Source organism: Phoca vitulina, unplaced genomic scaffold (assembly GCF_004348235.1).
Source record: "Phoca vitulina isolate PV1807 unplaced genomic scaffold, GSC_HSeal_1.0 scaffold22, whole genome shotgun sequence".
NCBI classification, from domain to species: Eukaryota; Metazoa; Chordata; class Mammalia; order Carnivora; family Phocidae; genus Phoca; species Phoca vitulina.
Window position 1 is genome coordinate 10024752 of NW_022589725.1, and position 17763 is coordinate 10042514.

At 40.6% G+C, this 17763-nt stretch overlaps 1 protein-coding gene and 1 non-coding gene across 2 annotated transcripts in view; one reads left to right on the plus strand and one right to left on the minus strand.

Moving 5' to 3' along the window:
• The window catches only part of PHF20 (PHD finger protein 20), a 132120-nt gene that overhangs the window by 85855 nt on the left and 28502 nt on the right, over positions 1-17763 (minus strand). The window lies entirely within an intron of this gene.
• Positions 15623-15754, plus strand: LOC116642129. Its single transcript, XR_004301312.1, has one exon.

Consider the following 17763-nt stretch of genomic DNA (forward strand, 5'->3'; position numbering starts at 1 on the left):
GTTGGAGGGGCGCCTAGGTGGCTCGGTCATTGAGCATCTGCCTTCAGCTCAGGTCATGATCCCAGGGTCCTGGGATCGAGCCCCGCATTGGGCTCCCTGCTTGGCAGGAGGCCTGCTTCTCCCTCTCCCACTCCCCCTGCTTGTGTTCCCTCTCTCGCTATCTCTCTCTCTGTCAAATAAATAAATAAAATCTTAAAAAAAAAAAATTCAGGGTTGGGGGGGCCTGGGTGGCTCAGTTAGTTGAGTATCTGACTCTTAGCTCAACTCCGGTCTCATTCTCAGGTTTGCAAGTTCAAGTCCCGTATTGGGCTCCGTGCTGGGAATGGAGCCTACGTAAAAAAATAATAATAATTCAGGGTCAAGGGGAAGAAAAAAAATAAAAATAAATAAAAAAATCAAAATAAAAGGAGGGAGAAAGGAAGAAAAACATTAAAAAATTAAAATTAAAATCCAGGGCCTACCACTGGCTATTGAGTGGAAAAGAGCCTGATGAGGAAAGGAAGCTCAGTCTAGGACATAGGAGACTAGTTAGGTGGCTAGTGCCAGGGTCCAGAAGATACATGATAGAGGCTTTAGGCCAGAGGGGGAGGGTGGAGATAGCAGCCAGTGTGAGAGTCAGGATAGATTCTGTACATGGATCTGACAAGATTGACAAGATCTGACAAGTAGATGATGGGGTGGAAAAGAGGAGCTAAGGGGGCTGTAGAGGTTCTATAGCCTGTTGAGTTCTGTGAAACTTTACTGTTCAAAAAAAAAAGTACATTCTACCATTGTAATAAAATATGTATGTGTATATATATACATATATATGTATATATATAATCTTTTATTCTAAGAATGATAATAATCCAGAGGCGAGAAGCAACAACAACTCAGTAGCAATGAGCACACCTAGCACCCAGATCTCTGTGTTTAATACCATTTTCCAACAAAAGGAACCAGGGCTCTTTGGATAAATGGCTAATTGTAGGACTGGAGCAGGAAATATACAAGATGAGCCTAAAATATTTTGTAGTCCCAGAAATAAGAAAGTGTCTCTCTCTCTCTCTCTCTAACACACACACACACACACACACACACATACACACACAGTGATGACGGGTGTATGTCCAAAGGACACAAGAGGCAACTGAAAGAGCTCCCAATGTAACAAGAACAACAAAATAAAGTAGTATTGGATTATAACCCAAAGTCTAAAAGAAGTATGAATCCATCAGCATGGATATAAATAAAAGATCATCAAAAACAAGGAAAATCTAGGGGTGCCTGGGTGGCTCAGATGGTTGGGCATCTGCCTTCAGCTCAGGTCATGATCCCGGGGTGCTGGGATCGAGCCCCACATCGGGCTCCTGGCTCAGCAGGGAGCCTGCTTCTCCCTTCCCCTCTGCCTCTCCCCCTGTTCATGCTCTCTCTCTGTGTATCTCTGTGTCTCAAATGAATAAATAAAATCTTAAAAAAAAAAAAAAGGAAAATCTAGAAACTGACACAGCCAAGAGCAGCCTAAGGAGACATGACTACTAAATGTAATGTATCCTGTATGAGTTCTTGAAACAGAAAAAAGACATTAGGGGAAAACTAAGGAAATATGAATAAAGTATGAACTTTAGCCAATAATAATAAACCAATATTGGTTCATTAATTGTAACAAATGTACCTTACATTTCTGTATTATTAATGTACAATGTTAATAGTAGGGGATATTGGGTATGTTATATACAAGAACACTGTATTACCTTTGGAATTTTTCTGTAAATCTAAAACTGCTCTAAAATAAAAAGCTGGGGCTACTGGCTGGTTCAGTCGGAAGAGCATGCGACTCTTGAACTTAAGGTTGTGAGTTCGAGCCGCATATTGGGTGTGGAGACCGCTTAAAAATAAAATCTTAAAAAATAAAATAAAATAGGGGCCCCTGGCTGGCTCAGTCAGTAGAACATGTGACTCTTGATCTCAGGGTTGTGAGTTCGAGCCCCACACTGGGCGTGGAGCCTACTTAAAATTTAAAAATAATTAAAAAATAAAATAATAAAATAAAATTCTTACTGAAAAAACTCCATGACCACCAACCTCCAATGGGATTTTAGCGGAATTTGATGGCATCAGCAATCCTACCACATTTCTCACATCCAATCCCTTTTCAATCTTCTAAATGACATTTCATACCTTGTCTTCTTTCCTCAAACTCAAGCCTTCCTTCTTTATATCCTCAGTCTTAGCTGAGGATTTTCCTATTCCACTTAAAAAATAAAATCAATCAAAAAAGAATTCCCAATGCTGGTAGGAACATAAAATGGTATAACCGCTGTGGAAAAAAGTTTGGCAGTTCCTCAAAAGATTAAACAGTTAATTAGCATTTGACCTAGTAATTCTATTCTCAGTTAGGTACCTAAGAAATATGAAAACATATGTCCACACACAAACTCATACACAAATATTCATAGCAGCATTACTCGTAATAGCCAAAAAGTGAAAATAATATAAATACTCATGTACTGATGAATGGATAAACAAAATACAGTATATCCCTATAATGGAATATTATTCACCCATCAATAGGAATGCTGATATATGCTACAACACAATGATCTTGAAAATCCCATGTTAAATGGGGCATCTGGCTAGCTCAGCTGGTAGAGCATGCAACTCTTGATCTCGGGGTCATGACTTCAAGCCCCACACCACTGGGCTTGGAGCGTACTTTAAAAAAAAAAAATGAGAAGGTAATCCAAAGTAGTTAACTTTGGGGCACCTGGCTGGTTCAGTTGGTAGAGCATATGACTCTTGATCTCAAAACCATGAGTTCAAGCCCCACATTGGGCATGGAGCCTATTTTTAAAAAAAGAAATACGGCGCCTGGGTGGCTCAGTCATTAAGCGTCTGCCTTTGGCTCAGGTCATGATCCCAGGGTCCTGGGATCGAGTCCTACATCGGGCTCCCTGCTTGGCAGGAAGCCTGCTTCTCCCTCTCCCACTCCCCCTGCTTGTGTTCCTGCTCTCGCTGTGTCTCTCTCTGTCAAATAAATAAATAAAATCTAAAAAAAATGAAAAAGAAATATGTTAAGTGAAAGATGTTAGTCACAAAGAAACACATATTGTATCATTTGGTTTCTATGAAATGTCCGGAATAGGCAAATCTATAGAGATAGAAAGTATATTAGTAGCTGCCCAGGGCTGGGGAGGGCTGAAGGGGAAAAAGGAAGTGACTGCTAATGCAGGATTTCTTTTTGGGGTGATGAAAATATTCTTTTTTTTTTTTTTAAAGATTTTATTTATTTATTTGACAGACAGAGACACAGCGAGAGAGGGAACACAAGCAGGGGGAGAGGGAGAAGGAGGCTTCCCAACGAGCAGGGAGCCCGATGTGGGGCTCGATCCCAGATCCCAGGACCCTGGGACCATGACCTGAGCTGAAGGCAGACACTTAATGACTGAGCCACCCAGGCGCCCCTGATGAAAATATTCTGAAATTAGATGGTAGTGATAGTTGTACAACTTTGTGAATATGCTACAAATCACTGATTTGTATGCTTTAAGAGAATGAATTTATGGTATATAAATTACAATTCAATTTAGAAAAACAATAAAAAGGAGGGAAACAAAAGAATCCCACCAAGTGCTGGCAAAGACACAGAGCAACTGGGACTCTCATGCATTGCTGGTAGAAATGCAAACTGGAATAGCCACACTAGAAAACAGTTTGGCAGTTTTTCAACAAGTTAAACACATACTTAACCTATGACCTAGCAACCCCACTCCTTGGTATTTACCCAAGACAAATGAGAACTTACGTTCTCTCATATTTAGTAAAAACTGGAAACAATTCATATTTTTAAACAGGTAAATGGATAAACTGTGGTACATCCATACAATGTCATTCTACTCAGCAATAAAAGCAACAAATGACTCATTCATGCTAAAGTGTGGATGAATCTCAAAAGCATTATAAGTGAATATGGTAAGAAGCCAAATTTAACAGACTACACACCGTACAATTCCATTTATATGACACTCTGGAAAAAGTGAAACTACATGGAGATGGACAGGATCATGGGTAACAAGGGCTGGAAATGGCAGAAGGAGTTGACTACAAAGGGATACAGGAAATTTTATGGGGTGATAAAAGCACTCTACATTTTGATTGTGGTGGTACATGCTTGACTATGAATTTGGTAAGCCTCATAGAACTGTACGGTATGTAAATTATAACTCAATTTTATTTTTTTATTTTTTTTTAAGATTTTATTTATTTGACAGAGAGAGAGAGAGCACAGCAGGGGGACTGGCAGGCAGAGGGAGAGGGAGAAGCCAGCTTGCCGAGCAGGGAGCCTGATGCGGGACTCGATCCCAGAACCCTGGGATCATGACCTAAGCCGAAGGCAGATGCTTAACTGACTGAGCCACCCAGCTGCCCCTATAACTCAAGTTTAAAACAGAAAACACACACACAAAAAGAAAAAACACATGCTCCCATCACCAATTCTACCAGTCAACCTTCATTTCTATCCTTTTCCCCCTTATAATAAATGAACTATCTGCTCCTGTAAATGGCTAATTCCTCCACTTGTGCACCACACCAGTCTCTCTCCCATTTTCCTTGAACTCATGCCAATCAGGATTTTGTCCCCACTGCTCCACTAAAACAACTCTTGTCAAGATCATCTATAGCCTCAATGTCACCAAATCAACAGTCACTGAATTTTCACCTTACTTGACCCAGCAGTGTCACAAACTGAAGTGATTACTCCCTGCTTCTTGAAATACTTTTTTGCACTAGGCCTCTGGACATCCTCCTCTTGGAATTCCTCCTGCCTCAATGGTCACTCCTTCCCAGTCTCTTTTGCTGGTTCCTCTTCCTCTGCTAACATCTACAGGAAGGCTCCTGGGCTCAGTCCTCCTTTTTATCTGTAGTGACTCCCCAGATTACCACTATCCAACAGAACCTTCTCATTGAAAACTTTATCTCTGCTCTCCGATATGGTAGCCACTAGCTACATGTGGCTACTGAGCACTGGAATTGTGCCTAGTATGACTGAGGAGCTGAATTTTCAATTTTACTTAAACAGCCACATGTGGCTAGTGGCTACATTTTTGTACAGCACAGCCCTAGATGAGCTCATCCAGTCTCATGAAAACACATCTGATAAAGAATCGTTATCCAAAATATACAAGGAACTCTTAAAATTCAACAATAAGACAAAGAAACAAACAAAAAATGGGCAAAAGACCTTAACAGACACCTCACCAAAGAATATATAGAGATGGAAAACAAGCATATGAAAAGATATTCAACATATTTCATTAGGGAAATTGCAAATTTAAATAACAATGAGATACCACTATTTACCTATTATAATGACCAAAATCTAAAACACTGATGACACCAAATACTGGTGAGCATGTGGAGTAACAGTAACTCTCATTCACAGGTAGCAGGAATGCAAAATGGTACAGCCACTTTCAAAGAGTTTGGCAGTTTCTTACAGAACTGAACATACCATATGATCTGGCAATCACATGCTATCTTTTTTGGGGGGTGGGGGCTTGAACTAACGATCCTAAGATCAAGAATTGCATGCTCAGGGCACCTGGGTGGCTCAGTCGGTTAAGTGTCTGACTCCTGATCTCAGCTCAGGTCCTGACCTCGGGGTTGTGAGTTCAAGCCCCATGTTGGGCACCATACTGCATGTGGAGCCTACTTAAAAAAAAAAAAAAAAAAAAAAAAAGTTGCATGCTCTACCAGCCAGGCACCCCGCAATCACATTCTTTAGTATTTACCCAAATGAGCTGAAAACTTATGGATAAATAAACTGTGATACATTCTGACAATGTAATATTATTTAATGTTAAAAAGAAATGAGCTATCAAGCCATGAAAAGACATGAAGAAACCTTAACTGCATATTACTAAATGGAAAAAAAGCCAATCTGAAAAGGCTACCTACTGAATGTATATTCAACTGATGACATTATGGTAAAGATAAAACTATGGAGACAGTAAAAAGGTCAGTGATTGCTGGGGGTTAGGGGACAGGAACACTTGAAGAGGCATTTTTTTTTTTTTGATTTTGATTTATTTATTTGACAGAGAGAGGCAGTGGGAGAGGGAACACAAGCAGGGGGAGTGGGAGAGGAAGAAGCAGGCCTCCCGCAGAGCAGGTAGCCCGATGCAGGGCTCGATCCCAGGGCCCCGGGATCACAACCCGAGCTGAAGGCGGACGCTTAACGACTGAGCCACCCAGGTGCCCCAAAGCACAGAGGATTGTTAGGGCAGTGAAATGATTCTGTATAATACTATAACAGTGGGTATGTGTCGTCATAAATTTGTCCAAACCCACAAATTATACACCAAAAGTGAACCCTAATGTAAACTACAGAATTCGGGTGATAATGATGGATCAATTTAGGTCCATGAATTGTAACAAAGGTACCATTCTCCTGCAGGGTGCTGATAGTGGGGAAAGCAATGAGAGTGTGAGGGGGCAAGGGATGGGCCTTCTCTGTACTTTCTGCTCAATTTTGCTGCAAACCTAAAGCTGCTCTAAAAAATAAAATCTATTTTTTTAAATCCCAAGTACTCACTGCCAATTCCCAAATTTCTATCTCTAACCCAGAGCTCACACCTCAATGCTTGACTCAGTTAGTTATTCAACCATCTGCTCAAGAAGCTCCATTTGGTTATCTAAAAGGAATGCCATATTTAACATGTCCAAAACCAAATAGCTGATTTTCCCCATTTCAGCAAATAGTAATTCTACTAGTACTTAGACCAAACACCCTTGGAGTCACCCTTGACTCTTCTCTGTCTCTCACAACATCATCTGCAAATTTGTCAGCTATACCTTCAAAAAATACTCAGATTCTGACCACTTCCCATCATTTCCACCACTGCTTTTTTTGTTCAAGCAACTATCACCTTTAATCCAAACTACTACAAAAGACTCCTCACTATTCTCCCTCTTTCTTTCCATGCCTGTCCTCAGCATATTCTACACAAAATAACCACAGCCACTTTTAATAACTGAAATCAGATAATGTCACTTCCCTGTTTAAAATCTTTCAATGACTTCCTATTACATTCAGAATAAAGTCCAAACGCCCAAGTATGGCCAGATCTGGCTCCTGCTGACATTTGTGGACTCATCTCCTACCTCTGGCACCATTAATCTTTACCCTCCTTGAACGTGCCCAGCATGCTGTGCCTTGGCTGCCTCTGCCTGAAACCCTTTTCCCCTGGATATCCACCTGGCTCACTCCCTCACTCACTTCGGATCTCTATTCAAATGTCTCCTTAATAGAAAGATCTTCCCTGAATACCTTCTATATGAAAAAACACCCCTCATACACACACCATGTCACACTCTTTTCCACTTGTTAGTACTTATTTCTCTTTCTAGCATTTATCACCACCTAACCTTACAGGTATGGGTCTGTGTGTTTATGGTCCATCTACCTCCACCAAATGTCAGCTCCTAAAGTTCTGGGACTACATCTGTCTTAATCACTGCTCTATCTCCAGCACCTAGCACTGAATGAATGCCTTGGCATAAGACACCTCTGTTAAGCCTTCTAAAATTCCCACACACGAAATTAACTGTTCTCCCTCAGGGGGTTATAAATGAACTCCTACAGAGTTAAGTATCACTTTATGATATAATTAATTTCAAAAACTTCACTTTCTATCCTAGGTACAAGACACAGCATGGGGATTAGAGTCATACCCTGCCAAACTCACAAGCCGGACTACCTGGATTCAAGTCCCAAATTCATTACTTACTAATTGTGCAACTTTGGGCAACTTAGTTAACTGCTCTGTGCCTGTTTCCTCATGTATAAAATGGGAATAGTAAAAATACCCACACCTCGTAGTGTTATGAGAATTACACGGGGTGTAACACGTAAAGCCTTTAGACTTGTTCCTGGCAAAGAATAAATCCCTCAATAAATATGAGCTATTAGCAAAGACATAAACATGAGAATATATGATTAACATCATTGGCTGGCAATGCTAAAAGCCAGAGCCAAATACCCAAGTGGCCTCTAAACTTCTTGAGGGGCCTACATGATTTTTCTTCATTCCACAGTGTGTAGCTTAGTGTCTGACTCAAAGCAGACACTCAATACATGTATGTGAAAAGCTCAGAAATGAAAAATTATTTTTATTTTTTGTAAGATTTTATTTTTGCAACGTGGGGATCTAACTCACAACCCCGAGATCAAAAGTCACATTCCACTGACTGAGCCAGCCAGGTGCCCCAGTGAAAAATTACTTTTAAAAAAAAATAAAATAAAGGAAAAAAAAAGGATAGTACAAGAAGTGAAGAGGTAAGAAGGAGGAACTTAGACTTGATCAGTGCAAATAATTCTAACAAAACAAAAAAAAAAAAAAATTAAGAGGAGAGCTAAGGACATTATGCAACTCAAATTTTAAAATCCTTTGTACAGAAAGTGGAAGGAGACCAAGATCAACTTATATGGAAACAAAGCAGTGGAAATGTGCCATAGAGTCAGGAAAGCAACAGACAGAAGGAGTTTTTCACCGTGTTCTGGGCAAGAAGAGAGAAGGCTAGGCCTACTGTTGGAGGCAGATGGTGCGCTGCTGACAGATGAAGGGAACAAGGCAGAGGGTGGCAGAACTAGCAGTTTCTGTTCTAGCCACCAAACATCATTGCTAGGAGACTGCAGCCTCTCACATGCTAGTCAGTTCATCTGCATAACCCTATAGGTAAAGTGGGCAGGTAGGATAACACCATCCATAGAGTAGGAAATGGATATCTGGAAATTGTGGCCCAAAGTGGTAGGTCCAAAATTAAAACAGAATTCTTATCAATAATCCATAGCCTGTATGGTGAGATAAACTGTTTTGAGAACTAACAACCTCCATGGAAAATCTAAATCTGTATTTTACAAACTCCCCTCTCTAAATAATAAAAATTCTAATCCTGTGATTTCTTTGGGACCCCAGAATTTAGAAAGGAAAAGCTGGTTTGGATAATTTACAAATGAATTCTGGTAAGGTATACATAAAACAGTTTTCTAAGAAAACCAAGTTAAGTCTCAGATTCATCAGTGATTAATCTGTGATCTTAGTAGGGTGCCCAGCTGGCTCAGTTGGAAGAGCATGCGACTCTTAATCTCAGGGTTGTGGAGTTCAAGCCCCACATTGGTGTAAAGATTACTTAAGGGGCGCCTGGGTGGCTCAGTTGTTAAGCATCTGCCTTCAGCTCAGGTCATGATCCTGGGGTCCTGGGATCAAGCCCCGCATCGGGTTCCCTGCTCGGCGGGAAGCCTGCTTCTCCCTCCTCCACTCCCCCTGCTTGTGTTCCCTCTCTCACTGTCTCTCTCTGTCAAATAAATAAATAAAATCTTTTAAAAATAAATAAATAAATAAATAAAATAAAGATTACTTAAAAATAGGGCGCCTGGGTGGCTCAATCATTAAGCGTCTACCTTCGGCTCAGGTCATGATCTTGGGGTCCTGGGATCAAGCCCCGCATCAGGCTCCCTGCTCAGCGGAGAGCCTCCCTCTGCGGCTCCCCCCGCTTGTGCTCTCTCTCGTCTCTCTCTCTCTGGCAAATAAATAAATAAAATCTTTAAAAAAAAAAAAGATTACTTAAAAATAAAATTAAAAAAAAAGACAAAACCTGTGATCTTGGGCAAGTCAGTTCCAAATGGCCTTGCTTTTGGGAATTAAATGAGATACCTCATGTAAAGCAATTAAGGCAATTAGCATCGTACCTGACACACAACAAATCTCTGATAAATGTTAGCTACCATTGCTATTGTTGTTTAACGTAAGTATACGTATAGTAGACAAGGTAAGAGAGAAACCAGGCTTCCGTATAAGCATCACAGACAAAATAAAAGATACAGACCTATTAAAAATATCAAAGCATTAATCCAGAAAGACCCACTCACCCACTCTGGGTCACATTTATATCTTCATATACATCTACTGTCACATGGGTTTTGAAAAATACTTTAACCCTTTTCATGTCTTTTTTTTTTTTTTTTTTTTGGCAACCTAGCAGCAAATCCAGGAAATATGGAAGAGCACTCAGAAAAAGATCTCTAGGGAAAGGAATCACCTGAGAGGCATAGCCAGTCTTTGGAGTCAGATCAACAGGGGTTCAATCCCAGCTCCACCACACACTAGCTGTGTAATTTAGAACAAAGGACTTTTACCTCTGTGAGCCTTGGTTTCTTCCCTCATTTATAAAATTGAAACAATAAACAACATAGCTTGCAGAGAAGATTTAATGGAGAAGCTGCACATGGGGAGCCTGGCACAGTTAGTCCTGCACATAATTGCTATCTAATTCTGCAATATTAAAAAAAAAAAAAACTCTCTCAGGCTTAAGATGCAAGCAATCAGAATAACCTAGAAAAATGTTTTCCTACAATCATTTGGAACTTGGTCCACAAATACTTTATTGATTACCTATTATATTTTCAGGCACTAGGAATATATCAGCAAACAAAATTGATAGCCCACCCATGGCTGCCTTGCAAATGCACCCATCGCATCCTTATCAAGTAGAGAGTAACTGACCCCAGCTACAAAGGCTCTAAACCCATCCGACCTCTGTACCATCTCCACACTTCCCTAGGGCTGCTCCCAGCCAAGGATTGAGTGAGCAGGTATACTAAGATAAGACTCTTCCTGGGAGACAAGACTCTTTTGACAGCAACGCTGAATTGAGAAATCCCCATCTCCTTTGCCAAAACTTTCTGAGAACTGTACTCAATGGAAGACATCCTACCTTCCTTTTCTCTCCCCCTCCAGGGGTTAAGACTTCCAAGACAGTCTGATAGCTCTCCCAGCCTCTTCCCCTCACTCCCCCATTCCCCCTATGGGGGAGTTTCCAAATCAATCAACTGCATTGCTTCTCAGAGAACCCAATCTACCCCACCAGCCCTCAATTAAGCTTGCATTCTAGTAGGAAAGACAGATAAATAAAGAAAATAATCAGGAGCACCCGGCTAGCTCAGTCAGTGGAGCATGCGACCCTCAATCTCAGGGTTGTGAGTTTGAACCCCACACTGGATACAGAGATTACATAAAAATAAAATCTTAGGGGACCTAGGTAGTTCAGTCAGTTGGGCATACGACTCTTGACTTCGGCTTGGTCATGATCTCAGGGTCCTGAGATCAAGCCCCACATCAGCTCTGCGATGAGCCTGAGCCTGCTTAGGATTCTCTCTCTCCCTCTTCCTCTGCCCCTCCACCCCCCACTGAACTCGTGTGCTCTCTTTCTCTCAAAGAATAAATAAATAAAATGAATTAACAAATAAATAAAAGCTTAAAAAAATAATAAAATCAAATAATTATATACTGGCAAAGGTATAGCATAAGCGAATTCTTTAGGTGTTCTCCTTATCCTGTAAGTTGTGATGCTTATAAGAATCTATATATGTGTTAAAACTCATAGGCATGTATGCCAAAAAAGGGGGAATTTTACTGTATGTATATAAAAATAACTTAAAATGTAGAAAATTATACTGCAGGAGTATTAAAAAGGAACTCACAGTGGTGCCTGGGTGGCTCAGTCAGTTAAGCGTCCAACTCTTGGTTTCAGCTCAGGTAACGATCTCAGGGTCACGGAGCCTGCGTAAGATTCTCTCTCCCTACCCCCCTCTAAAATTAATTAATTAATTGATTGATTAAAAATTGAATTTTAGAAATAAAACAAAGATTTTCAAAATAAGAGAAAAGGCAAAAAAAATCAAAATATAAATTACAAACTATTAAATTTAAATTGGAAATACCAAAATGAACTCACAACTTTTCAAAAATTTTATTTCTTAGCTCTATCCACTGAAAAGACCTAAAAGCAGTAACATTCTAGCAGCAATAAACACACCCAGTGCCCAGAGCTTTACTTCTAAACACTACTTCCACCTAAAAGGAATTAGGCCTCCTTGGAAAAATGACGGACTCCAGGGAGGAGGATGACATGGGCAAAATAAATGTGGGCCTTCTAAGTAGCGCCAGAAAAAAAGAAAATACTCAAGGACTAATAGAAGTGTGTCAAAAGAACAAAAAACCCGGTTTAAAGGGCCTCCCACTAACTAAATTTGAGATAATTTTAGCACCAAAGAGAGTAATTAATGTATCTGACTACAACACCACACTAAATAATCTGAGTTTTGGTGATCCTTACAAATTAAAAAAGAAAGGGACACCTGGGTGGCTCAGTCAGTTAAGCATCTGCCTTCAGTTCAGGTCATGATCGCAGGGTCCTGGGATGGAGTCCCGCATCGGGCTCCCTGCTCAGTGGGGAGTTTGCCCCTCCCCCTGACTGTACTCTCTCTCTCTGTCTCTCTCTCTCTCTGACAAATAAATAAATAAAATTTTAAAAAACAAAAAAGGAAAAAAAAAGCTCTTCTTGCAAAAGAATGGCGCTAACATAAAGCAAATGACAGAGGTAAAAAATCACTGTTCTTCCATTTCCCGTGTGATAACTGATTCAGGCAAGGATTACCAATGGATGCTGAAATCATTAGGTAAATGGTGTGGGTTAATAGGATACTGACATGTACCAAAGCATCCCCACAAATTATTTACTACTTCCACAGAGAAAAATATACCTTTAAAATGTTGAGAGATGACAATCACCACCTTATCTAAGTGATACATGGAACAGTGGACACCCTACCTTTGTGTGTCCCTGATGTGATATAATATGAAACACACACCATAACCAATGGAACATTCTGCAAACAAATGTTAATTCTGATGTCTAGACCTAACTTCCAGCTTACACGAAATATATAAAAAGAATACAAGCAAGGGAAATTCACCATGAGAAAACAATGTGACCAACCCAGCATGTGGAATATTCTACAAAACAACTGTTCAGAACTCTTAAAAATAAATAAATTGGGGCACCTGGGTAGCTCAGTAGGTTAAGTGTCTGCCTTCAGCTCAGGTCATAATCCCAGGGTCCTGGGATGGAGCCCTGCGTCAGGCTCCCTGCTTAGTGGGGAGCCTGCTTCTCCCTCTCCCTCTGCCCCTGCTCATGCTTCCTCTCTCTTTCTCTCTCTCTCTAATAAATAAAATCTTAAAAAAAAAAAAATGTAGGGACACCTGGCTGGCTCTCAATCAGAAGAACATATGGCTTGTGACCTCAGGATGCTGAGTTTGAGCCTCATGGTAGGTGTTGAGATTACAAAAAAAATAAACTTAGAAAAATAAAATAAAAGTAGATTCTCTGCCATTAAAAAAAAAAAAAGTAATGTGCCAATCTTGATTGATCTCGATTTTGAAAAATGACATTCTTGGAACAAGAGGAAAATCTGAATATGGTTTAGATACTACATGTAACATTATTGCTAATTATGATTAATTCCATTATAAAAAGTATATAAATCAAATTGGGTAAATATGTTAACAATTTGTGAATACAGGTGGAAGGTACAGTGTTTATTATACTGTTCTTTCAACTTTTCATTATGTTTGAAAATTTTCATAATAAAAAGCTTGAACCTCATTTACTTTAGGATCCCTTTCAAAATAAGAACAAATAATCCAAGGAGTCACAAGTTAAAAATCAAAAGCAAATAAGTGATAAAGAGTTAGACCCTAACCCCCACAACTACATCTTACCTCAACAAACTAAAAGCTCAATATGTGGCTCCACCCTGAAGAAATACTATTTATTGTAATGTAAACAAATCACTTTCTCAGGGTGAAAACAAAACCACTAAAGATAATAAGATAATAAAACAAATTCTCCATTATTTTTCAAAGCACTCAATGTCAATATCTAACCAATTAAATGTCCAGTCCTCTGCATTAGGAATTCAGATGAACATTATCAGAATATGTTTTTTAAAATTTAGGAGTCAGGGGGGCGCCTGGGTGGCTCAGTCGTTGAGCGTCTGCCTTCGGCTCAGGTCGTGATCCTGTGGTTCCTGGATCGAGCCCCGCATTGGGTTCCGTGCTCCGCGGGAAGCCTGCTTCTCCCTCTCCCACTCCCCCTGCTTGTGTTCCCTCTCTTGCTGTGTCTCTCTCTATCAAATAAATAAATAAAATCTTTAAAAAAATTTAGGAGTCAGGGCACCTGGGTGGCTCAGTCAGTTAAGTGTCCGACTCTTGATTTTAGCTCAGGTCATGATCTCAGGGTTCTGAGATGGAGCCCCACATTAGGCTCTGCACTCAGCGGGGAGTCTGCCTGAGATTCTCTCTCTCCCTCTCTCTCTGGCTCTCCCCAACTAGCACACAAGAGCTCTCTCTATAAAATAAACAAATATTTTTAAAAATAAAATGTAGGAGTTGGGAGAGGAAAATATTTATTTATTTATTTATTTATTTATTTATTTATTTATTTATTTAAAATTTAGGAGTCAGAAACATTAAACACTCCGGAGAATTCTGGTTATTTCAGAAAGGCTATGAACTCAGTCTATCTGGATTCAAATCCCAGTCCTAACCCTGTGTGACCTTGGGCAAATGACTTCATCTCTCTGAGTCTCCTCTGTCTTACTGATAAAATGAGGTATTTCAAATAATAGCACCCATATCTCACTGTACTGTTAAGTGGAAAATTAAGTTAGATAATCCATGAATTACAGCACTACAACTTTAGACTTCTGGTCCTAAAACTTCTTATAAGCTGGCCATAATGTTTTCATTTTTTTTTAAACTTTATTTATTTACTTGAAAGACAGAGAGAGAGAGCATGAGCAGGGGGGAGGAGAATAGGGAGAGGGAGAAGCAGACTCCCCAATGGGCAGGGAGCCCTATGAGAGGCCCCATTCCAGGACCCCGGATCATGACATGAGCCAAAGGCAGATGCTTAACCGACTAAGCCACCCAGGAGCCCCTATAATGTTTTCATTTTTATAGTAGACATAATTAAGAAGAAAACTAGTGGCTGTACTTTCCTAGTAATACGGAATACAAATTCTTCCACAGGAATGATCCTATCTAATCCACATAATCCAATTATAATTCCCCATTTTGCCTACATGCAAAGTGGGACTGGGAAAAGTAAAGTAACTTGACCAAGTAAACTCAGCTAGTAATTAGAGCATATGAAACTCTAATCCAGAATTCATCACCCTCAATTACAAGCATTTATCAGTACACCAAATAAGGGCTTAACATTTGTAGAAACACTTACAACCTGAAGTTCACAGGCTGGGCTGTTGATTTTCTATATTTCTGTTTGGAAAGGCATTCACGGTAGCCAACTTATCTGAATGTCACTCAAGGACAACTGGATTTCTCTGTGTAGTCACCTGCACCCAAAGGGACCTAGCTATCCAACCCTGAGCACTGATCCTATAGCACTGATACTCCACCCCCAAAAAACTCTGCTTTTGCCCAAATGTTTGCTGTAGCTTTACTTATGGCTCCAGTCTCACCTTTTCTGAAAAGCCTTTCCCACCTCCCCAGGCTGACCAAGCTCATCCTTCCCCGGGCCTATACATATTCCTTCCCTTAGCCCCATTCACATTCCTCTAAAACCAGGCCACTCTAGCCACAAGCAGGTCCCTCTGTCCCCCTAACAAGATCTGTTCCCCTGAAGACAACAAAAGTGGGCAGGGCAGCATTCTATTCACTGCCTGACATAGAGCTTGCTAAATTACCATGAAGTGAGTAAATAAGTAAAAAATTTGAAGGGCCTCTCTCCTATGAGGCTGTGTGGGGGTCCCTTTTCTCCTTAGCCAGGGTTAGAGGTCAAGATCAGCCTTTGAGGATCATTGTTGGAGCTGCCACAAGCTGGCAGTCTTGTTTTCCTGCCTTAGACATCTGTAGTTGCTGGGAGTCCCCACTTGATCTATATCAGACATGCTGACCCCACAGCCAGACTAGAGTCTGAAATGGCAGCACTGGGCATGGGGCTTCTGGCTGTCCTTAGATAGTGCCAGGCTCTCATTAGCTGATCCTGGCCTGTGTTGCCCCAAAAGTAGCTTGGCCCCCTGCCTGCCCCATGGGCAACACCTAACAAACACACCTAGACAGGGTCCATACTGGACGGCAAGGTGCGGGGTGGCAAGGAAGAGCCATGAGCAGGTGCTGGAGAAGGAGCACTGCAGGCACCGGGGCAAGTCGGTCAGACCTGACACCTGGTACACCAGCCACAAACACAAGCCCTGCTTCCAAGCAGTTAGCTGTGTCTAATCGGACAGCTCAGGCTGCAAGTGAGAAGCTTTCTATCAGCTTCCAAATAATGTTTTAGAAAAGATTTCAAGTTCTAACAGCTTTTCTTCACTAATAAAAGTTCTGAAAACATCTTATTTTCTTCTAAAAGCAATAAACTACTTTCTGTGGAACTGTGAAAAAAAACAAACAAATAACTGGAAGCAGGGGTGCCTGAGTGGCACAGTTGGTTGAGCATCCAACTCCTGGGTTTGGGCTCAGGTCATGATCTTAGGCTTGTGAGATCAAGTCCCAAGCTCTGTGCTCTGCGTGGAGTCTGCTTGAGATTCTCTTTCTCCTTCTCCCTCTGCCCTTCCCACTTTTACTTCTCTCTCTAAAAAATAAATTAAATAAATCTTAACAAACAAACTGGAAGTTGGGGCACCTGGGTGGCTCAGTCAGTTAAGCATCTACCTTGAGCTCAGGTCATGATCTCAGGGTCCTGGGATCAAACCCTGCTTCTCCCTCTCCCTCTGCTGCTCCCCCTGCTTGTGCTCTCTTGCTCTGTCAATTAAGTAAATAAAATCTTTTCAAAATAAATAAATAAAATTTAAAAATAAAAAAAATGGAAGCAAAAAGTTCTACAAAGGTAGAATAACCATCTGAAATATAGTTTATCCACTTGAGAACAGATATCTATTACATTATACCATAATAACTAAAAAAATAAAAGAATATATAAAAATCTTATGTACACATAGATCATGCCTATTTTATTTGTATTTATTTATTTACTTATTTATTTATTTGAGAGTGAGAGCATGCACACGCATGTAGGGGCAAAGGGGGAGAGAGAGAGACAAGCGGACTCTGACCTAGATTCAATCCCACGACCATAAGATCATGACCTGAGCCAAAATCAAGAGTCTGACGATTAACCAACTGAGCTACCCAGGTGCCCCGTGCCCATTTTAACAGAATTGTTTTAGGCAATCTCTACACCCAACGTGGGGCTCAAACTCACAACCCAAGATCAAGAGTTGTATGCTCCACCAACTGAGCCAGGCGGCCACCCCATGATCATGCCTATTTTAAATATAAGCAATTACAAAAAAGACTACCTTGTTAGGTTGGTAAAATTACAAGTAACTTTTTCATATGTTACTATTTACTATATAAATAATGTTATATTGCTAGCATACTTGAAAAAATATGAAGCAGCATAAATAAAATCAAGATAATTAAATTAAGAAAATGAAAATAGCAGAACACTAACTATTAAAGAATTTGAGGGGTACCTGGGTGGCTCAGCCAGTTATGGGTCTGACTCTTGATTTCGACTCAGGTCATGATTTCAGGGTTGTGAGATCAAGCCCCACATCAGGCTCCATGTGGAGCCTATTCAAGATTCTCTCTCTCTCCCTCTCCCTCTGCTCCTCCTCACCTAATAAAATAATAAAACTTTTAAAAAGTGGGGCGCCTGGGTGGCTCAGATGGTTAAGCGTCTGCCTTCGGCTCAGGTCATGATCCCAGGGTCCTGGGATCGAGCCCCGCATCGGGCTGCCTGCTAGGCGGGGAGCCTGCTTCTCCCTCTGCCTCTGCCTCTCTCTCTCTCTCTCTGACTCTCATGAATGAATGAATGAATGAATGAATAAATAAATAAATAAAAACTTTTAAAAAG